The sequence below is a fragment of the Festucalex cinctus genome, chromosome 7 (assembly GCF_051991245.1).
Source record: "Festucalex cinctus isolate MCC-2025b chromosome 7, RoL_Fcin_1.0, whole genome shotgun sequence".
NCBI classification, from domain to species: Eukaryota; Metazoa; Chordata; class Actinopteri; order Syngnathiformes; family Syngnathidae; genus Festucalex; species Festucalex cinctus.
Genome location: NC_135417.1, coordinates 30,261,187 through 30,285,673, shown reverse-complemented (window position 1 = coordinate 30,285,673; position 24,487 = coordinate 30,261,187).

Below are 24,487 nucleotides of genomic sequence, written 5' to 3'. Positions count from 1 at the left end.
AACCGGCACAGAAACGCATGAAACTTGGCACACACATCTGGCCTGGCAAAATGAGCGATATTTTATCCTGGATTGTGCTATTTTTACAAAAATGACTCAATAGTCAAGTCAAGTCATTTATGAATATTCTTTTACTTTCCACTACTCAAAATGTTCACTGGCATCAGACCTAACCAAACATACATATTTTTGTTATTTAGTGTTATGTGTTTTTGATAGCCTCTATGGACATTAAAAGCAATATCGTGAATGAAGGCTATGCTTAATAACTCCCAGGTACATGCTCCAAAAAATCCCATACTTGAAATGTATATTTATAGTCAAGGCCTGAAGGTATCTCTATGACAAAATTCAGTTATAAATACAGCACCACCTAGTCCTTGAGGCATAAAAAAAAAAAAAAGCCTCACTTACGGTATTTTTGCAAAAATTGTAAACTCATTGTAAGTGTGATAACTAAGTCATTTATGAATATTCTTTTACTTTCCACCACTCAATGTGTTCACTGGCATCAGACCGATCCAAACATATGTACTTTTTTTATTTAGTTTCATTTTCTTTGATCGCCTCTATGGACAATAAAAGCAACATTGTGCAATGAGTACGAGCGATGATGTGTGTATGTATACTTTTACGAAAAATACCAATCAGGGCAACTCATTGCCTAAAAATAAAAAAAGACGCAGATTTTTGCAGATCTTAACAATCACCAAAACCCATTGAGCTTGACACACTCATCACACCTGGCAAAAAAAATGAATAAAATCCACATGTTTATCATGCCATTTTCAAAGAAATTCTGCTTCCAATGTGCCAGTACCCCAATGTGCAAGTACCCCAATGTGCAAGTACCCCAACGTGGCCCGGGCTGCGAGGGCCCTTTATAGTTGCTCGCAGCTCTTGTTAGGGCCCGAGCAGCGACCGCTGCGAGGTCCCTATTGTTTTTGTAAGAATTATTATTAGGGCTCGAGCAGCGACCGCTGCGAGGTCCCTCTTGTTTTTGTAAGAATTCTTCTTCTTCTTCTTCTTCTTCTTCTTCTTCTTCTTCTTCTTCTTCTTCTTCTTCTTCTTCTTCTCCGTAAACGATCGCATTTTTGAGGGTCTAAACATTTACGAAAACTCACCAAACTTTGCAGTCTCTTCGGGCCCGGCGAAAAATTTGATATTATGTAGTTGTCATAACAATACGACTCTATAGCGCCCCCTAGCGTAGAAAAATAAAACCCAATCCCGGCCCGTTTGACCTAGAGCTACGAAAATTGCCAGGCACGTGTAGCACCCCGAGACGCACAAAAAGGTCAGTGGAAGCCATTTCCTAAAATGTACAGGAAGTGAGCTATGAATTTTTGAATGTCCAATTTTGGCCCATTTTGGCACATTCACTGAGGTCATGCTTTTTCCCCCTTTGCAAACATTTTTCATCCAATTGACTTCAAACTTGGCATTTATCATCTCAAGACCTGAGAGAACAACTGGGCAAAAAATCTTGCCTTTTCGAAATACTATATGACGGGGGCTGGGCATCAAACATTGCTCTTTGAAGGGATCCAGTTGAAAATTGGTCAGACAAGCCTTAAGATGTTGATCATGCCCCACACCGAATATTGTAACTTTTTGCCAAAGGGCGTGGCCGCTACGGTGATGCAAAGTCTGGTAATTTTTCGTGACAATAAAAGCTGCTTTAACTTGACCCAGATGATCCTATCTTATCAAAATTTCACACATTTGATGAGTGTCCAGCCCTTAAGACATCTACGAACTTATATTTCATCTTACTGATAGCGCCACCTACTGGCAATTTTTTTTCTTACGAATTTTCTTCAATGTTTTTCTCCAACCACATTAACTGGACCTACCTCATATTTGCTCAGATGAGGGTTTCGGTCTTCATGATGTCACAACATGAAGTTTGTGAGTTTTCGCGAATCGCTGTGGGCGTGGCTAAGCGCTGTTTGCCAAGAAAACAACACCAATTTTGAGAGCCTAAACCGGCACAGAAATGCATGAAACTTGGCACACACATCTGGCCTGGAAAAATGAGCAATATTTTATTGTTGATTGTGCTATTTTTACAGAAATGACTCAATAAAGCCCCCGAGAAGTTTTTAACAAAGCAGCCCCGGTTGTACGTTTAAGCAAGAACGACGAATATTTTTAGGTGTATGAGGGAGCCCAAGACCTACAAAAAAAGTCTCTTGGACCCATATGCTAAAATGAACTAGTGAGCTACGAATTTTTGAATGTCCCATTTTTTTTTACGATTTTTGCTCATTTACAGGGGGCATACTTTTGCCCACTTCTCCTACACGTTTCATCCGACTGACTTCAGACTTGACCTGGACCATGTCAAGACCTGAGCCAACGACAGGGAGAAAAATCCTGACTTTTCGGAATACTATATGATGAGGGCGGGACATCAAATTTTGTGTTTTGCAATGAAAAAGGATATGCTTCATAACTCTCCGGTACATGCTCCAAAAAATCCCAAACTTGACATGTATGTTTATAGTCAAGGCCTGAAGCTATCTCTATGACAACATTCAGTTATATATGCAGCACCACCTAGCCCTTGAGGCATGAAAAAAAAATACCCCACTTACGGTATTTTTACAAAAATTGTAAATTCATTGTAAGTGTGATCACGAAGTCATTTATGAATATTCTTTTACTTTCCACCACTCAAAATGTTCACTGGCATCAGACCTAACCAAACATACATATTTTTGTTATTTAGTTTTATGTGTTTTTGATAGCCTCTATGGACATTAAAAGCAATATCGTGAATGAAGGCAATGCTTAATAACTCCCAGGTACATGCTCCAAAAAATCCCATACTTGAAATGTATATTTATAGTCAAGGCCTGAAGGTATCTCTATGACAAAATTCAGTTATAAATACAGCGCCACCTAGTCCTTGAGGCATAAAAAAAAATGCCTCACTTACGGTATTTTTGCAAAAATTGTAAACTCATTGTAAGTGTGATAACTAAGTCATTTACAAATATTTTTTACTTTCCACCACTCAATGTGTTCACTGGCATCAGACCGATCCAAACATATGTACTTTTTTTATTTAGTTTCATTTTCTTTGATCGCCTCTATGGACAATAAAAGCAACATTGTGCAATGAGTACGAGCGATGATGTGTGTATATATACTTTTACGAAAAATACCAATCAGGGCAACTCATTGCCTAAAAATAAAAAAAATACACTGATTTTTGCAGATCTTAATCACCAAAACCCATTGAGCTTGACACACTCATCACACCTGGCAAATTTTTTTTAAAAAAATCCACGTTTATCATGCCATTTTCAAAGAAATTCTGCTTCCAATGTGCCAGTACCCCAATGTGCAAGTACCCCAACGTGCAAGTACCCCAACGTGGCCCGGGCTGCGAGGGCCCTTTATAGCTGCTCGCAGCTCTAGTTAGGGCCCGAGCAGCGACCGCTGCGAGGTCCCTATTGTTTTTGTAAAAATTATTATTATTATTATTAGGGCCCGAGCAGCTACCGCTGCGAGGTCCCTATTGTTTTTCGATCGGATAATTATTAGGGCCCGAGCAGCGACCGCTGCGAGGTCCCTATTGTTCCTGGAAATCTTATCAGGGCCCGAGCAGCGGCGAGGCCCTCTTGTTTTTGTAGGAATTCTTCTTCTTATTATTATTATTAGGGCCCGAGCAGCGGCGGCGGCAGTGCCGCTGCGAGGCCCTATTGTTTTTGTAGGAATTCTTCTTATTAGGGCCCGAGCAGCGGCGGCGGCGGTGCCGCTGCAAGGCCCTATTGTTTTTGTAGGAATTCTTCTTCTTATTAGGGCCCGAGCAGCGGTGGCGGCGGTGCCGCTGCGAGGCCCTATTGTTTTTGTAGGAATTCTTCTTATTAGGGCCCGAGCAGCGGCGGCGGCGGTGCCGCTGCGAGGCCCTATTGTTTTTGTAGGAATTCTTCTTATTATTCTTCTTTTTCTTCTCCGCAAACAATCGCATTTTTGAGACACTAAACGTGAACGAAAACTCAACAAACTTTACACGCACATCAGGCCTGGCCCTAAAGTTTTTGACATACTATATGACGGTGGCGGGGCATCAAATTTACAGTTTCAAAATTCTTACTTAACGAAGCATTGCCGGTGGTATGTTTAATCTAGAGCTACGAAAATTGGTACACATATGTAACCGACTATGATCTTCAAAAAAGCCTGTTGGTGCCATATGCTAAACCTAACAGGAAGTCCGCCAGAGGCGAGGCATCAAATTTTCTGTTTCAAAATTCTTACTTAATGAAGCATTCCCGGCTGTACATTTCACCTAGAGTTACCAAAATTTTAAGACATATGTACCAGCCCTCAAGGTACAAAAAACTCTTTTTGAACCATATGCTAAACCGAACAGGAAGTCCGCCATTTTGATTTACTTTGGAACGTGTTGCCATTTTTTGGGCCATATCATAGGGGTCTTATTTTAACGAACTCCTCCTACAGAATTTATCCGATCATCTCCAAACTTGGTGTGATTCATCTTAAGATGTTGAAGATGAAAACTTATTGAAAGCTTTTTATTTCGTCGCACGCTGTTGCCGTAGCATGCACAGTTTGCAAAGGAAAAAATTCCTTCTTAATGAAGCATTCCCAGTTGTACGAAGCAGCTAGAGCTACGAAAATTTGGAGACACATGTAACAGCCCACGATGTACAAAAAAAGTCTCTTGGTGCCATGTGCTAAACCCAACAGGAAGTCCCGTAGGGGCCGGGCATCACATTTTGAGCTAAAAAACTCCTCTTTAACGAAGCATTCCCGGTTGTACGTTTCACCTAGCGCTATGATAATTTAGAGGCATACATAAGAGCCCACGATGTACAAAAAAGTCTCCTGGAACCATCTGCTAAACCAAACAGGAAGTCCGCCATTTTGATTTACGTTGGGATTTGTAGCAATTTTTTGTGGCCTTTTTTCGGGGTCATATTTTAACGGACTCCTCCTACAAAATTTATCCGACTGTCTTTAAACTTGGTGTGCTTCATCTTAAGATGTTTAAGATGCAAAGTTATCGAAAGTTATTTATTTTGTCGCACGCCATTGTCATGGTGATGCATTGTTTGCCAAGTAAAATAATGCTTTTTTTTTTGTCTAAACATGTGCAAAAACTCATGAAACTTTACACACACATCAGGCTTGTCATAGGCATGAATATTTTAGAGATTTCTGATTCAATTTGCAATACATGGTTCAATAGCGCCCTCTAGACATTTTTATGAAGCTTTTGCAAATGTTTTGTATTTTATGATTCAGCTTGATTTGTAAAAATTGGGTACCTATCAGCCTAAGACTTACAAAAAGGTTTCTAAAGCCATATGCTGAATCAAACAGGAAGTCTGCCATTTTGATTTACTTTGGTATTTGTAGCCATTTTTTGGGGCCTTTTATAGGGGCCATATTTTCAACAGAACTTATCAGATCGTCTTCATTCTTTGGCGTGTTTCATCTTAAGATATTTAAGATGAAAAGTTATTGAATTTTTTTATTTTGTCACACGCCTTTGCTGTAGCCATGCATTGTTTGTGAAGAAAAATGCTTCTTTGAGAGTCTAAATATGGGCGGAAACTCACAAAACTTTGCACACACACCAGACCTGTCTGGAACATGAATATTTTATTTAGATATTTGTTGTGCAATTGTAATAAATGGCTCAAGAGCGCCCTTTAGACATTTTTATGAAGTATTTCCGTTTATATGATTCAGCTAGATGTGTGAATATTGGCAGGCATGCCGAATATATTCAAAAAGTATTCTATATAGCCATGTGCCAATCCATTTTGATTTTATTTTGTTAATTGTGCATCATTTTTGGCCTTTCCATGAAACTTTACAAACACAAAGCATGGCAAAAACGTTTACAATTTAGATGGTTTCCTATTTGACAGTACCCCAACATGCCAGTACCCCGACGTGCAAATACCCCAACGTGGCCCGGGTTGCGAGGGCCCTTTATAGCTGCTCGCAGCTCTAGTTATTCTTCTTTTTCTTCTCCGCAAACAATCGCATTTTTGAGACACTAAACGTGAACGAAAACTCACCAAACTTTACACGCACATCAGGCCTGGTAAAAAATTTGATATTTTAAAGTCGCCATACATGATAACAGAAAAATGGCTCCTTAGCGCCCCCTACATAGGTTAAACGGATCCCTGTCCCGCTACGATTGTCCGACGGCTATGAAAATTGTGTGGCACCTGTAGCACATCCCAATGAACAAAAACCTCTATGAAGTGTGTACCCTAAAATAGACAGAAAGTGAGGTATGAGTATTTAAATGTCCAATTTTTGCCAATTTTTGCACATTTACAGGGGTCATACTTTTGCCCGCTTCTCCTACACGGTTAACCCGATTGACTTCAAACTTGGGCTGTACCATCTCAACACCTGGGACAACATCATGGTAAAAAATGTAAAGTTTTTGACATACTATATGACGGTGGCGGGGCATCAAATTTACAGTTTCAAAATTCTTACTTAACGAAGCATTGCCGGTGGTATGTTTAATCTAGAGCTACGAAAATTGGTACACATATGTAACAGACTATGATCTACAAAAAAGCCTGTTGGTGCCATATGCTAAACCTAACAGGAAGTCCACCATTTTCATTTATTTTGGAACGTGTTGCCATTTTTTTGGCCATTTCATTGGGGTCTTATTTTAACGAACTCCTCCTACAGTGTTTATCCGATCATCTTCAAACTTGGTGTGATTCATCTTAAGATGTTGAAGATGAAAAGTTATTGAAAGCTTTGTATTTCGTCGCACGCTGTTGTCATGGCATGCACTGTTTGCAAAGGAAAAAAAAATATCCTTAAAGAAGCATTCCCATTTGTACAAAGCAGCTAGAGCTACGAAAATTTGTAGACATATGTAACAGCCCAAGATGTACAAAAAAGTCTCTTGGTGCCCTGTGCTAACCCCAACAGGAAGTCCCCCAGGGGCCGGGCATCACATTTTGAGCTAAAAAACTCCTGTTTAACAAAGCATACCCGGCTGTACGTTTCACCTAGAGTTACCAAAATTTGTAGAGGTATATAACAGCCCTCGAGGTACAAAAAACTCTTTTTGAACCATATGCTAAACCTAACAAGATGTCCGCCATTTTGATTTACTTTGGAATGTGTTGCCATTTTTTTTGGCCATTTCATAGGGGTCATATTTTAACAAACTCCTCCTACAGAGTTTATCCGATCATCTTCAAACTTGGTGTGATTTATCTTAAGATGTTGAAAATGAAAAGTTATTGAAAGTTTTTTATTTCGTCACACGCTGTTGTCGTGGCATGCACTTTTTGCAAAGGAAAAAAAATCCTTCCCAGCATTCCCAGTTGTACGAAGCAGCTAGAGCGATGAAAAATTGTAGACAAATGTAACTGTAAGGACTCGACCGAGTCGATAAAGAACAGATCCCAAAAAGGCAGGCTCGGAGGAGGAAAACAACCTCGATTTATTCTTTTGGAAAAACCGAAAGCACAAAGCTTGCGCGCAGGCAAGACAACGAAATTTTCAGCGGTGCCCCTGCACACAGGCGAGGGACACGGCAGTAACAAAGGACACTTGCAAAAGGCAAGGAGGAATTGGAAAACACAAAACTCCTGCAAAAGGCAGGGAACAAGAATGTAACAAAAAGCGCTTGCAACTGCAAGGAAAACTGACATAACCAAAATCGCTTGCAAACGGCAAGGAGAACTAACGTAACAAAAAACACTTGCTAACAGCAAGGACTAGAAAAACTTAAATCACTTGCACCCGGCAAGGACGACACGAAATGTACACGGAATCAATCACACGAGAATAACAACAAAAGGCGACGCGGAAACACACACGTGAATATAAGTAAACTAAAGACGACGGCAGATTCAAAAAACTTTACCAACAAGGAAACGCGGAGAACACTTGGACACGAAGATGAGCAAATAATAATCCGACAGCGTGCAGTGCTGCTAGGAGTCCTTTTAAAGTCTTGATTGCCAACTTGATGCAGGTGTGGGGCTGGGAAACGCCCCCCTCGTAATTGGCACTGAAAACACACACACAAGAGCACAACAGGGCTGAGAACCGAACCATGACAGTACCCCCCCCTCAACGGACGCCCCTTGGCGGACCACCTGGTTTATCAGGATGCGCAGCGTAGAACGTGTCGAGCAGAGACGGGTCAAGGATCCAGGAGCGGGGGATCCACTGGCGCTCTTCAGGTCCATAGCCCTCCCAGTCGACCAGGTACTGGAAGCCCCGGCCCCTGCACCTTGAGTCCAAAATTTCTTTGACCGTGTAGACAGGGTCCCCATCGACCAACCTGGGAGGAGGCGGAGCAGGAGCGGGAGGATTCAGTGGGCTGGGGGTCACAGGCTTAAGGAGGGAGACGTGGAACACTGGATGCACTTTGAGGGAGGAGGGCAGTCGGAGCTTTGCAGTCACAGGGTTAATCATGGCGAGAATCTCGAACGGTCCAATGAAGCGTGGACCCAATTTCTTAGCCCCACCAGCCAGTCGCAGGTCCCGGGAGGAGAGCCAAACCTTGTCCCCAGGTCGGTAAGCCGGCTCTGGCCGCCGCCGGCGATCAGCAATCTCTTTGTTGCGGTCAGCCGTGCGGGACAACGCCGCTCTGGTCTCCCGCCACACCTTGTGAGCCCGCCGTAGATGGTGTTGGACCGATGGGAGTTCTATGGAGCCCTCCTGTGAAGGGAACAGGGGTGGTTGGTACCCGTAGGCCGCCCTGAAAGGTGAGTGTCCCGTAGCTGAAGACGGCAAGGTGTTGGTGGCGTACTCAATCCAGGGTAGATGCGTGGACCAGGATTCGGGGTTGTGCAGGCAGACACACCGGAGGGCGGCTTCCAGGTCCTGATTGGCCCTTTCTGTTTGGCCGTTAGTCTGTGGGTGATACCCCGATGACAAGCTGGCTGTGGCTCCCAACAGTTTACAAAATCTTCTCCAGACCTGGGCTATGAACTGCGGCCCACGGTCAGACACCAAGTCCACCGGCAGTCCATGTAGCCTGAACACGTGCCGGATGAGGAGTTGTGCTGTCTCCCAGGATGAAGGCAGTTTGGAGAGAGCTATGAAATGTGTAAGCTTGGAGAACCGGTCCACCACGGTCAAAACTACTGTATTCCCTCTTGACCTAGGGAGGCCAGTGACGAAGTCTAGGGAAATGTGGGACCACGGCCGCGAAGGAATGGGTAGAGGCCGCAGTAGTCCCGCCGGAGGCTGGTGGGAAGATTTCCCGCATGCACAAGCGGTGCAGGCCTTGATAAACTCGGTGATGTCCTTCCTCATTTCCGGCCACCAGAACCGTTGGCCGATTAGGGCGAGAGTCCTATGAATACCCGGATGACAGGCGACTCTCGAATTGTGACCCCATTGCAGGACCTCCGCCCGCACTGGGTCCGGGACAAACAGTCTCCCGGCTGGGCAGTCCTCCGGGATGGTGATTCCCTCCAGTGCCTCCGTGACCCTCTTCTCCACTTCCCAGCATACCGCGCCCACAAAACAACGTTCTGGCAGAATAGGTTCCGTCCCCGTCTCGGGAGAAGCCACGTCATGCATACGGGACAAAGCGTCCGGCTTCTGGTTCCGGGAACCCTGGCGGTAGTCCACGACAAAGTGGAATCGGGTGAAGAGTAGGGCCCAGCGTGCCTGTCTGGAGTTGAGTCTCTTAGCTGACCGGAGGTACGCCAAGTTCTTGTGGTCGGTCAGTACTTGGAAAGGTTCCTTTGCGCCCTCCAGCCAGTGTCTCCATTCTTGAAGCGCCAGGACGATCGCCAATAACTCCCGATTCCCCACGTCGTAGTTGCGCTCTGCTGGACTTAGACGCCTGGAGAAGAAGGCGCAGGGGTGGAGCTTCCCATCTTCTGGCGACCGCTGGGACAGGACCGCCCCCACTCCTGAATCCAACGCGTCAACCTCGACCACAAAGGGGAGATCAGTATTAGAGTGGATCAATACAGGTGGATTTATGAACAACTGCTTAAGTTCAGAGAAAGCCTTCTCGGCGCTAGGTGTCCACCTAAACGAAACTTTGCTCGACGTTAATCTAGTCAGTGGGGCGGCCCGTAAACTATAATTCTTAATGAACCGGCGATAAAAGTTGGCGAAGCCCAAAAACCGTTGCAACTGCTTACGAGTTGTGGGACTCGGCCACTCGACCACGGCCTGTGTCTTAATCGGATCTGCTCGCAATTGCCCCCCCTCAATAATAAAGCCCAAGAACTGTACAGACTTCGAATGAAACTCGCATTTTTCCGCTTTGACGTAGAGTCGATTCTCCAATAGGCGCTGGAGAACTAGGCGAACATGTTGTCGGTGCTCGTGCTCGTTTCGCGAGAAGATTAGAATGTCGTCTAAATAGACAAAACAAAAGACATTCAACATGTCCCGGAGGACATCGTTAATTAGGCACTGGAACACCGCGGGCGCATTCGTTAACCCGAAAGGCATGACGCAATACTCAAAATGCCCTAGGGGAGTCTTGAACGCGGTCTTCCATTCATCTCCGTCTCGGATGCGAACTAAGTGGTATGCACTACGCAAATCTAACTTGGAGAAGATTCGGGCAGACTGTAACGGAGCAAATGCCGAGTCCAACAGCGGAAGCGGGTACTTATTCTTAATGGTAATATCATTCAATCCCCGATAATCCACACAGGGACGAAGGGTCTTATCTTTCTTCTCTATAAAGAAGAACCCCGCCCCCACGGGTGATTTGGACGGACGGATCTGACCATTGGCCAGCGAACTCGAGATATATTCCCGCAGGGCTTCTTGTTCCGGCTGGGATACTTGATACAGGCGCGAACTCGGAAGTGGCGCATTGGGGATCAGTTCAATCGCACAATCGTATGGTCTATGGGGCGGCAAAGCTTGGGCACGGTCCTTACTAAACACCTTCCCTAAGTCATGATATTCCTCCGGAACCTGATCGAGGCAAATAGCTTCTGGAGCCGGACTTACCGGCACCGTGGTTGTCCCTTCTGCCGACCGCAAACAGTGGGCGTGGCAGAAAGGACTCCAGTTCTCCAACGCGGGCTTATCCCAATCGATGTCGGGATTATGAGTCTTTAGCCAAGGGAGCCCCAATACTAGCGGAGCAGCGCGGGATGGCATAACGAAAAAACTCCTTTTCTCAACATGATTCCCCGACAGTCTCAAGGTAAGTGGACCGGTAACATGACGGACCTGTGCTAGTAACCGCCCATCGAGGTCAAAAACCTCCTTAACCTTTTCTAATGGTTCCACCGTGCTCCCCAACGCCTCGACCACACACGGGTCGACGAAACAATCGTCGGCCCCCGAATCTATGAGTGCCTTAATCTTTAGATTCATACCGCCATCGGACAATTCCCCTGACAATTCTAACCGTCGAATCCCACCACTAGTCCTACACGAAAGGCTGGGTTCGGTTCTCCCCGGTAAGTGCTTACCCTGGTTCGAGTCAATTCCGGACTCCTGGGTCTCCTTGGCACGTCCCCCCAGTCGTGTGGTCGGTTGTGTCCGACGTTGTGGTTTCGCGGGGCAGGAAGCCACCCGATGCCCTGGTTGACCACAATAGAGACAGGCTCCCGTGAGCCACCGACGGCGGCGCTCCTCGGGATGCAGGCGTCCACCTCCGACCTGCATGGGCTCCCCTGTGCCAGCTGGGGTGCCCGGAAGGGAACGTGCTTCCGCGTGGTCGACAAGGCTGAGTCCAGTCATGCGGGGGTTGGCGGATGGCCCATGCCGCTCACTGATTCGCTCTCGGTGCCGCTCTTGTAAGCGGTTGTCCAACCGAATGGTGAGCTCAATAAGTCCCTCGAGAGAGTTCGTATCGTCACGGACCGCCAGTTCATCTTTGAGTACAGAATTCAATCCCCGACGAAAGATACTTCGCAAAGCACAGTCATCAAATCCGCTCTCCGCGGCCAGAATACGAAACATGATCGAGTAGTCAGCGACGGATCTTTCTCCTTGCACTAAGTCTAACAACCGACCTCCGGCCTCCTTCCCCTTGACTGGATGGTCGAACACACGTTGAAATTCAGAAACAAAAATCGGGAAGGAGGACCGGAGGTCTGGTCGTGAGTTGCTCCCCACCATCGCCCATGTAGCGGCTTGACCAGACAGGAGGCTCATAATAAAAGCAATCTTAGATGGGTCACGAGCGTAGGTATACGGTTGCTGGTCGAAAATAAGCGAACATTGATGCAAGAACTGACCGCAACCACCCGGCTGTCCGTCATAGCGCGACGGGTGGGGCAAAACGGGTTCCCTTGGAGCTGCTGGGGAAGCCAACGTGGCTGAGTCCGTTCGCAGAAGTTCCGAGTCTAGTACTCCGCGGGAACCGAGCTGCTCGAGCCTCGCGAACATCTGCTCGCACCGGTGAGCAAGCCTGCCTACCACCTCTTGGAGTCCTACCAAGGTGGTCTCGGTTTGCCCAACCCGTTGCCCCTGGCTGGCCAACGCCTGTCTCACCTTCTCCGAGTCGGCGGGATCCATGGTCGGATTATTCTGTAAGGACTCGACCGAGTCGATAAAGAACAGATCCCAAAAAGGCAGGCTCGGAGGAGGAAAACAACCTCGATTTATTCTTTTGGAAAAACCGAAAGCACAAAGCTTGCGCGCAGGCAAGACAACGAAATTTTCAGCGGTGCCCCTGCACACAGGCGAGGGACACGGCAGTAACAAAGGACACTTGCAAAAGGCAAGGAGGAATTGGAAAACACAAAACTCCTGCAAAAGGCAGGGAACAAGAATGTAACAAAAAGCGCTTGCAACTGCAAGGAAAACTGACATAACCAAAATCGCTTGCAAACGGCAAGGAGAACTAACGTAACAAAAAACACTTGCTAACAGCAAGGACTAGAAAAACTTAAATCACTTGCACCCGGCAAGGACGACACGAAATGTACACGGAATCAATCACACGAGAATAACAACAAAAGGCGACGCGGAAACACACACGTGAATATAAGTAAACTAAAGACGACGGCAGATTCAAAAAACTTTACCAACAAGGAAACGCGGAGAACACTTGGACACGAAGATGAGCAAATAATAATCCGACAGCGTGCAGTGCTGCTAGGAGTCCTTTTAAAGTCTTGATTGCCAACTTGATGCAGGTGTGGGGCTGGGAAACGCCCCCCTCGTAATTGGCACTGAAAACACACACACAAGAGCACAACAGGGCTGAGAACCGAACCATGACAGTAACAGCCCAGGATGTACAAAAAAGTCTCTTGGTGCCATGTGCTAAACCCAACAGGAAGTTGGGTCCCCCAGGGGCCGGGCATCACATTTTGAGCTAAAAAACTCCTCTTTAACGAAGCATTCCCGGTTGTACGTTTCACCTAGCGCTGATAATTTGCAGGCATACATAAGAGCCCACGATGTACAAAAAAGTCTCTTGGAACCATGTGCTAAACCAAACAGGAAGTCCGCCATTTGGATTTATGATGGGATTTGTTGCCATTTTTTGTGGCCTTTTTCAGGGGTCATATTTTAACGAACCCCTCCTACAAAATTTATCCGACTGTCTTCAAACTTGGTGTGTTTCATCTTAAGATGTTTAAGATGCAAAGTAATCGAAAGTTTTTTATTTTGTCACACGCTGTTGCCATAGCAATGCATTGTTTGCCAAGTGCTGCTTTTTTTTTTTTCTTTTAATTTATACATGTGTGAAAACTCATGAAACTTTGCAAACACATCAGACTTGTCATGAACATGAATTTTTAGAGATTTATTGTGCAATTTGCAATAAATAGCGCCCTCTAGACAATTTTATGGAGCATTTCCGATTGGATGATTCAAGCGCGAAATAACTAAAGATGACTTGACTTGACCTAGATTTGTGAAAACTCAGAGGCATACCTATTAGTCTAAGACCTACAAAAAGTATTCTGTAGCCGTATGCTAAACCAAAAAGGAAGTCCGCCATTTTGAATTTATTTTGGGAATTGCACACCATATTTTGCGTTTTGATTAAACTTTGCACACACAAGGCTTGTCAAAAACATTTTAGATGGTCCTTGTCCTATTTGACAGTACCCCAAAGTGCCAGTACCCCGACTTGCAAGTACCCCAACGTGGCCCGGGTTGCGAGGGCCCTTTATAGCTGCTCGCAGCTCTAGTTCTTCTTCTTCTTCTTCTTCTTCCTCTTCTTCTTCTTCTTCTTCTTCTTCTTCTTTATTCTCCGCAAACGATCGGGATTTTGAGTATCTAAACATTCACGAAAACTCACCAAACTTTGCACACTCCTCAGGCCCGGCGAAAAATTTGATATTATTAAGTCGTCATAACAACGCGACTCTATAGCGCCCCCTAGCATAGAAAAATCAAAACCAAGCCCGGCACGTTTGAGCCAGAGCAACGAAAATTGGCAGGCACGTGTAGCACCCCGAGACGCACAAAAAAGTCTATTGGGACCATGTAGCTAAAATGTACAGGAAGTGAGCTATGAATTTTTTTATGTCCAATTTTGGCCTATTTTGGCACATTCACTGTGGTCATGCTTTTTCCCCCTTTGCAAACATTTTTCATCCAATTGACTTCAAACTTGGCATTTATCATCTCAAGACCTGAGAGAACAACTGGGCAAAACATCTTGCCCTTTCGAAATACTATATGACGGGGGCGGGGCATCAAATATTGCCTTTAAAATTTCATTTGTCCAGAAAGAGCAAATGCTTAATAACTCCCATGTTCAAGCTCCAAAAAATCTCAAACTTCTCAGGCAACGTGATAGTCACGGCCTGAAAACATCTATATGATAAAATTCAGTTATACATATAGCGCCACCTAGTGGTAACAATAAATGTCATACTTTACGTTTTTAGCTACTGCGCTGAGCTCGTTGAAGGGATCCAGTTGAAAATTGGTCAGAAAAGCCTTAAGATGTTGATCATGCGCCACTCCAAATATTGTAACTTTTCGCCAAAGGGCGTGGCCGCGACGGTGCCGCAAAGTCTGAAGATTTTTCGTGACAATAAAAGCTGCATTAACTTGACCGAGATGATCCTATCTTCTCAAAATTTCACACATTTGATGAGAGTCCAGCCCTGAAGACATCTACAAACTTCCATCCATCCATCCATTTTCTTGACCGCTTATTCCTCACAAGGGTCGCGGGGGCTGCTGGCGCCTCTCTCAGCTGGCTCTGGGCAGTAGGCGGGGGACACCCTGGACTGGTTGCCAGCCAATCGCAGATCTACAAACTTATATTTCATATTACTGATAGCGCCACCTAGTGGCAATTTTTTTTCTTACGAATTTTCTTCTACGTTTTTCTACAAACACGTTAACTGAACCTACCTCATATTTGCTCAGATGAGGGTTTCGGCCTTCATGATGTCACAACACGAAGGCTGTGAGTTTTTGCGAATCGCTGTGGGCGTGGCTAAGCGCTGTTCGCCAAGAAAACAACGCCAGTTTTGAGGGTCTAAACATGCGCAGAAACTCATGAAACTTGGCACACACATCTGGCCTGGTAAAGTGAACAATATTTTATTGTTGATTGTGCTATTCTTACAAAAATGACTCAATAGCGCCCCCTAGAAATTTTTCACGAAGCAGCCCCGGTTGTACGTTTAAGCAACATCTACGAAAATTTTTAGGTGTATGAGGGAGCCCAAGACCTACAAAAAAGTCTCTTGGACCTATATGCTAAAATGAACAGGAAGTGAGCTACAAATTTTTGAATGTCCCATTTTTTTATGATTTTAGCACATTTACAGGGGGCATACTTTTGCCCACTTCTCCTACACGTTTCATCCGACTGACTTCAGACTTGACCTGGACCATGTCAAGACCGGAGCCAACGATAGGTGGAAAAATCTTGACTTTTCGGAATACTATATGATGAGGGCGGGGCATCAAATTTTGTGTTTCGCAATGAAAAAGGATAGGCTAAATAACTCCCCGGTACATGCTCAAAAAAATCCCAAATTTGACATGTATGCTTATAATCAAGGCCTGAAGGTATCTCTATGACAACATTCAGTTATAAATACAGCGCCACCTAGCCCTTGAGGCTGAAAAAAAAAATACCCCACATATGGTATTTTGTACAAAAAATGTAAACTTATTCTAAGTGTGATAACTAAGTCATTTATGAATATTCTTTTAGTTTCCACCACTCAAAATGTTCACTGGCATCAGACTTATCCAAACATATATATTTTTATTTATTTTTGATAGCCTCTATGGACATTAAAAGCAATATCGTGAATGAAGGATAGGCTTAATAACTCCACGGTACATGCTCCAAAAAAAGTCCCACACTTGACATGTATGCTTATAATCAAGGCCTGAAGGTATCTCTATGACAAAATTCAGTTATAAATACAGCGCCACCTAGCCCTTGAGGCTTATATAAAAAAAATAAAAAATACCCCACATACGGTATTTTGTACAAAAAATGTAAACTCATTCTAAGTGTGATAACTAAGTCATTTATGAATATTATTTTAGTTTCCACCACTCAAATTGTTCACTGGCTTCACACCGATCCAAACGTATGTACGTTTCCATTTTGTTTTATTCATTTTTGATTGCCCCTTTGGACAATAAAAGTAACATTGTGCAATGAGTACAACGAGCGATGATGTGTATATACACTTTTACAAAAAATACCAATTAGGGCAACTCATTGCCTAAAAATAAAAAAGGACGCTGATTTTTGCAGGTCTTAACAATCACCAAAACCCGTTGAACTTGACACACACACTGGCAAAAAAATATTCTACATGTAAACGTTTATTATGCCATTTTCAAAGAAATTTTGCTTCCAATATGCCAGTACCCGGACGTGCCAGTACCCCAACGTGCAAGTACCCCAACGTGCAAGGACCCCAACGTGGCCCGGGCTGCGAGGGCCCTTTATAGCTGCTCGCAGCTCTAGTTATTCTTCTTCTTCTTCTTCTTTTTCTTTGTTATTATTCTTTTCCGCAAACAACCACATTTTTGAGACACTAAACGTGAACGAAAACTCACCAAACTTTACACACACGTCAGGCCTGGCGAAAAATTTGATATTTTAAAGTCACCATACATGATAACAGAAAAATGGCTCTGTAGCGCCACCTACATAGGTTTAACGGATCCCTGTCCCGCTACGATTGTCCTACGGCTATGAAAATTGTGTGGCACCTGTAGCATATCCAGATGAACAAAAACCTCTTTCATGTGTGTACCCTAAAATAGACAGGAAGTGAGGTATGAGTATTTGAATGTCCAATTTTGGCCCATTTTTGCACATTTACAGGGGTCATACTTTTTCCCGCTTATCCTACACGGTTAATCCGATTGACTTCAAACTTGGGATGTACCATCTCAAGACCTGGGACAACACCATGGTAAAAAATCTAAAGTTTTTGACATTCTATATGATGGTGGCGGGGCATCAAATTTACAGTTTCAAAATTCTTACTTAACGAAGCATTGCCGGGGGTACGTTTAATCTAGAGCTACGAAAATTGGTACACATATGTAACAGACTATGATCTACAAAAAAGCCTGTTGGTGCCATATGCTAAACCTAACAGGAAGTCCGGCAGAGGCAAGGCATCAAATTTTGTGTTCCAAAATTCTTACTTAATGAAGCATTCACGGGCTGTACATTTCACCTAGAGTTACCATAATTTGAAGACATATGTAACAGCCCTCAAGGTACAAAAAACTCTTTTTGAACCATATGCTAAACCGAACAGGAAGTCCGCCATTTTGATTTACTTTGGAACGTGTTGCCATTTTTTGGGCCATTTCATAGGGGTCTTATTTTAACGAACTCCTCCTACAGAGTTTATCCGATCATCTCCAAACTTGGTGTGATTCATCTTAAGATGTTGAAGATGAAAAGTTATTGAAAGCTTTTTATTTCGTCGCACGCTGTTGCCGTGGCATACACAGTTTGCAAAGGAAAAAAATTCCTTCTTAATGAAGCATTCCCAGTTGTACGAAGCAGCTAGAGCTACGAAAATTTGGAGACAAATGTAACAGCCCACGATGTACAATAAAGTCTCTTGGTGCCATGTGCTAAACCCAACAGGAAGTCCCGTAGGGGCCGGGCATCACATTTTGAGCTAGAAAATCCTCTTTAACGAAGCATTCCCGGTTGTACGTTTCACCAAGCGTTATGATAATTTAGAAGCATACATAAGAGCCCACGATGTACAAAAAAGTCTCTTGGAACCATCTGCTAAACCAAACAGGAAGTCCGCCATTTTGATTTACGTTGGGATTTGTAGCCATTTTTTGTGGCCTTTTTTAGGGGTCATATTTTAACAAACTCCTCCTACAAAATTTATCCGACTGTCTTCAAACTTGGTGTGCTTCATCTTAAGATGTTTAAGATGCAAAGTTAGCGAAAGTTTTTTATTTTGTCGCACGCCGTTGTCATGGCGATGCATTGTTTGCCAAGTAAAATGCTGCTTTTTAGTGGTAACAATAAATGTCATATTTTACGTTTTTAGCTACTGTGCCGAGCTAGTTGAAGGGATCCAGTTGAAAATTGGTCAGAAAAGCCTTAACATGTTGATCATGCCCCACACCGAATAGTGTAACTTTTCGCCAAAGGGCGTGGCCGCTACGGTAACGCAAAGTCTGAAGACTTTTCGTGACAACAAAAGCTGCATGAACTTGGCCCAGATGATCCAATCTTCTCAAAATTTCACACATTTGATGAGAGTCCAGCCCTAAAGACATCTACGAACTTATATTTCATCTTACTGATAGCGCCACCTAGTGGCAATTTTTTTTTAACGAATTTTCTTCTACGTTTTTCTCCAAACACGTTAACTGGACCTACCTCATATTTACCTAAAAAAAATCCCAAATTTTACATGTATGTTTAGAGTCAAGGCCTGAAGGTATCTCTATGACAAAATTCAGTTATATATGCAGCGCCACCTAGCCCTTGAGGCGTGAAAAAAAAATTACCCCACTTACGGTATTTTGTACAAAAAATGTAAACTCATTCTCAGTGTTATAACTAAGTCATTTATGAATATTCTTTTACTTTCCACCACTCAAAATCTTCACTGGCATCAGACCTATCCAAACATACGTATTTTTTATTTATTTTTATTTATTTTTGATAGCCTTTATGGACGTTAAAAGCAGTATCGTGAATGAGGGATATGTTTAATAACTCCTCGGTACATGCTTCAAAAAATCCCAAACTTGACATGTATATTTATAGTCAAGGCCTGAAGGTATCTCTATGACAAAATTCAGTTGTAAATACTGCGCCACCTAGTCCTTGAGGCATAAACCCCCCCCCCCAAAAAAAAAACACTTAAGGTATTTTGTACAAAATTAGTGAACTCATTGTAAGTGTTATAACTAAGTCATTTATGAATATTCTTTAACTTTCCACTACTCAAGATGTTCACTGGTATCAGACCAATCCAAACATATGTACTTTTTTATTTTGTTTTATTTATTTTTGATAGCCTCTATGGACAATAAAAGCAACATCGTGCAATGAGTACGAGCGATAATGTGTATATGTACTTTTGCAAAAAAAATACCAATCAGGGCAACTCATTGCCTTACAATAAATTTTTTTTAAAAAAGACGCTGATTTTTGCAGATCTTAACAATCACCAAAACCCATTGAGCTTGACACACACATTACACCTGGCAAAAAAAAATCTACATGTATATGTTTATCATGCCATGTTCAAATTAATTTTGCTCCTAATGTGCCAGTTCCCCAATGTGCAAGTACCCCAACGTGCAAGTACCCCAACGGGCCCGGGCTGCGAGGGCCCTTTATAGCTGCTCGCAGCTCTAGTTATTATTCTTCTTCTTCTTCTTCTTCTTCTTTATTCTCCGCAAACGATCGCGATTTTGGGTACCTAAACATTCACGAAAACTCACCGAACTTTGCACACTCCTCAGGTTCGGCGAAAAATTTGATATTATGAAGTCGTTATAACAACGCGACTCTATAGCGCCCCCTAGCGTAGAAAAATAAAAACCAAGCCCGGCACGTTTGAGCTAGAGCAACGAAAATTGGCAGGCACGTGTAGCACCCCGAGACGCACAAAAAAGTCTATTGGGACCATGTAGCTAAAATGTACAGGAAGTGAGCTATGAATTTTTTAATGTCCAATTTTGGCCTATTTTGGCACATTCACTGTGGTCATGCTTTTTCCCCCTTTGCAAACATTTTTCATCCAATTAACTTCAAACTTGGCATTTATGATCTCAAGACCTAAGAGAACAACTGGGCAAAAAATCTTGCCTTTTCGAAATACTATATGACGGGGGCGGAGCATCAAATATTGCCTTTAAAATTTCATTTGTCCAGAAAGAGCAAATGCTTAATAACTCCCATGTTCAAGCTCCAAAAAATCTCAAACTTCTCAGGCAACGTAATAGTCACGGCCTGAAAACATCTATATGATAAAATTCAGTTATACATATAGCGCCACCTAGTGGTTACAATAAATATCATACTTTACGTTTTTAGCTACTGTGCTGAGCTCGTTGAAGGGATCCATTTGAAAATTGGTCAGAAAAGCCTTAAGATGTTGATCATGCCCCACACCGAATATTGTAACTTTTCGCCAAAGGGCGTGGCCGCTACGGTGACGCAAAATCTGAAGATTTTTCGTGAAAATAAAAGCTGCATTAACTTGACCAAGATGATCCTATCTTCTCAAAATTTCACACATTTGATGAGAGTCCAGCCCTGAAGACATCTACAAACTTATATTTCATCTTACTGATAGCGCCACCTAGTGGCAATTTTTTTTTCTTACGAATTTTCTTCTACGTTTTTCTACAAACACGTTAACTGAAACTACCTCATATTTGCTCAGATGAGGGTTTCAGCCTTCATGATGTCACAACACGAAGTTTGTGAGTTTTCGCGAATCGATGTGGGCGTGGCTTAGCGCTGTTCGCCAAGAAAACAATGCCAGTTTTGAGGGTCTAAACATGCGCAGAAACTCATGAAACTTGGCACACACATCTGGCCTGGTAAAATGAACAATATTTTATTGTTGATTGTGCTATTTTTAGAAAAACGACTCAATAGCGCCCCCTAGATTTTTTTAACGAAGCAGCCCCGGTTGTACGTTTAAGCAAGATCTATGAAAATTTTTAGGTGTATGAGGGAGTCCAAGACCTACAAAAAAGTCTCTTGGACCCATGTGCTAAAATGAACAGGAAGTGAGCTATGAATTTTTGAATGTCCCATTTTTGACGATTTTTGCACATTTTCAGGGGGCATGCTTTTGCCCACTTCTCCTACACATTTCATCCGACTGACTTCAGACTTGACCTGGACCATGTCAAGACCTGAGCCAACGACAGGCGGAAAAATCTTGACTTTTCGAAATACTATATGATGAGGGCGGGGCATCAAATTTTGTGTTTCGCACTGAAAAAGGATATGCTTAATAACTCCCCGGTACATGCTCCAAAAAATCCCAAACTTGACATGTATGTTTATAGTCAAGGCCTGAAGGTATCTCTATGACAAAATTCAGTTATATATGCAGCGCCACCTAGCCCTTGAGGCGTGAAAAAAAATACCCCACATACGGTATTTTGTACAAAAAATGTAAACTCATTCTAAGTGTGATAACTAAGTCATTTATGAATATTCTTTTAGTTTCCACCACTCAAATTGTTCACTGGCTTCCCACCGATCCAAACGTATGTACGTTTCCATTTTGTTTTATTCATTTTTGATTGCACCTATGGACAATAAAAGCAACATTGTGCAATGAGTACAACGAGTGATGATGATATACACTTTTACAAAAAATACCAATCAGGGCAACTCATTGCCTAAAAATAAAAAAGGACGCTGATTTTTGCAGGTCTTAACAATCACCAAAACCCGTTGACCTTGAAACACACACAGGCAAAAACAATATTCTACATGTACAGGTTTATTATGCCATTTTCAAAGAAATTTCGCTTCCAATATGCCAGTACCCCAATGTGCCAGTACCCCAACGTGCAAGTACCCCAACGTGCAAGTACCCCAACGTAGCCCGGACTGCGAGGGCCCTTTATAGCTGCTCGCAGCTCTAGTTAGGGCCCGAGCAGCGACCGCTGCGAGGTCCCTATTGTTTTTGTAAAAATTATTAGGGCCCGAGCAGTGACCGCTGCGAGGTCCCTATTGTTTTTGTAAAAATTATTATTATTATTATTATTATTATTATTATTAGGGCCCGAGCAGCGACCGCTGCGAGGTCCCTATTGTTTTTGTAAAAATTATTATTATTATTATTATTATTATTATTATTATTATTATTATTATTAGGGCCCGAGCAGCGACCGCTGCGAGGTCCCTATTGTTTTTCGTTCGAATTATTATTATTATTATTATTATTATTATTATTATTATTCTTCTCCGTAAACGATCGCATTTCTGAGTACCTAAACATTCACGAAAACTCACCGAACTTTGCGCACTCTTTGGGCCCGGCGAAAAATTTGATATTATGAAGTCGTCATAACAACGCAACTCTATAGCGCCCCCTAGCGTAGAAAAATAAAAACCAAGCCCGGCACGTTTGAGCTAGAGCAACGAAAATTGGCAGGCACGTGTAGCACCCCGAGATGCACAAAAAAGTCTATTAGGACCATGTAGCTAAAATGTACAGGAAATGAGCTATGAATTTTTTAATGTCCAATTTTGGCCTATTTTGGCACATTCACTGTGGTCATGCTTTTTCCCCCTCTGCAAACATTTTTCATCCAATTAACTTAAAACTTGGCATTTATCATCTCAAGACGTGAGAGAACAACTGGGCTAAAAGTCTTGCCTTTTCGAAATACTATATGACGGGGGCGGGGCATCAAATATTGCCTTTAAAATTTCATTTGTCCAGAAAGAGCAAATGCTTAATAACTCCCATGTTCAAGCTCCAAAAAATCTCAAACTTATCAGGCAACTTAATAGTCACGGCCTGAAAACATCTATATGATAAAATTCAGTTATCCATGTAGCGCCACCTAGTGGTAACAATAATTGTCATACTTTACGTTTTTAGCTACTGTGCTGAGCTCGTTGAAGGGATCCAGTTGAAAATTGGTCAGAAAAGCCTTAAGATGTTGATCATGCCCCACACCGAATATTGTAACTTTTCGCCAAAGGGCGTGGCCGCTACGGTGCCGCAAAGTCTGAAGATTTCTCGTGACAACAAAAGCTGCATTAACTTGACCGAGATGATGCTATCTTCTCAAAATTGTACACAATTGATGAGAGTCCAGCCCTAAAGACATCTACAAACTTATATTTCATCTTACTGATAGCGCCACCTACTGGCAATTTTTTTTCTTACGATTTTTCTTCAATGTTTTTCTCCAACCATGTTAACTGGACCTACCTCATATTTGCTCAGATGAGGGTGTCGGCCTTCATGCTGTCACAACACGAAGTTTGTGAGTTTTCGCGAGTCGCTGTGGGCGTGGCCAAGCGCTGTTCGCCAAGAAAACAACGCCAATTTTGAGGGCCTAAACTGGCACAGAAACACACGAAACTTGGCACACACAGCTGGCCTGGCAAAATGAGCAATTTTTTATCGGCGATTGTGCTATTTTTACAAAAATGACTCAATAGCGCCCCCTAGAAATCTTTAACGAAACAGCCCCAGTTGTACGTTTAAGCAAGAACGACGAATATTTTTAGGTGTATGAGGGAGCCCAAGACCTACAAAAAAGTCTCTTGTACCCATATGCTAAAATGAACAGGAAGTGAGCTACGAATTTTTGAATGTCCCATTTTTGACGATTTTTGCACATTCACAGGGGGCAGACTTTTGCCCACTTCTCCTACACGTTTCATCCGACTGAGTTAAGACTTGGCCTGGACTATGTCAAGACCTGAGCCAACGACAGGGGGAAAATTTTTGACTTTTCAAAATACTATATGATGAGGGCGGGGCATCAAAATTTGTGTTTCGCAATGAAAAAGGATATGCTTGATAACTCCCCGGTACATGCTCCAAAAAATCCCAAACTTGACATGTATGTTTATCGTCAAGGCCTGAAGTTATCTCTATGACAACATTCAGTTATATATGCAGCGCCACCTAGCCCTTGAGGCATAAAAAAAAAATACCCCACATACGGTATTTTGTACAAAAAATGTAAACTCATTCTAAGTGTGATAACTAAGTCATTTAGGAATATTCTTTTAGTTTCCACCACTCAAAATGTTCACTGGCATCAGACTTATCCAAACATATATATATTTTTATTTATTTTTGATAGCCTTTATGGACATTAAAAGCAATATCGTGAATGAAGGATATGCTTAATAACTCCACGGTACATGCTCCAAAAAAAATCCCACACTTGACATGTATGCTTATAATCAAGGCCTGAAGGTATCTCTATGACAACATTCAGTTATAAATACAGCGCCACCTCGCCCTTGAGGCATTTATATATATATATATATATATATATATATATATATATATATATATATATATATATAAAAAAACTCACATACGGT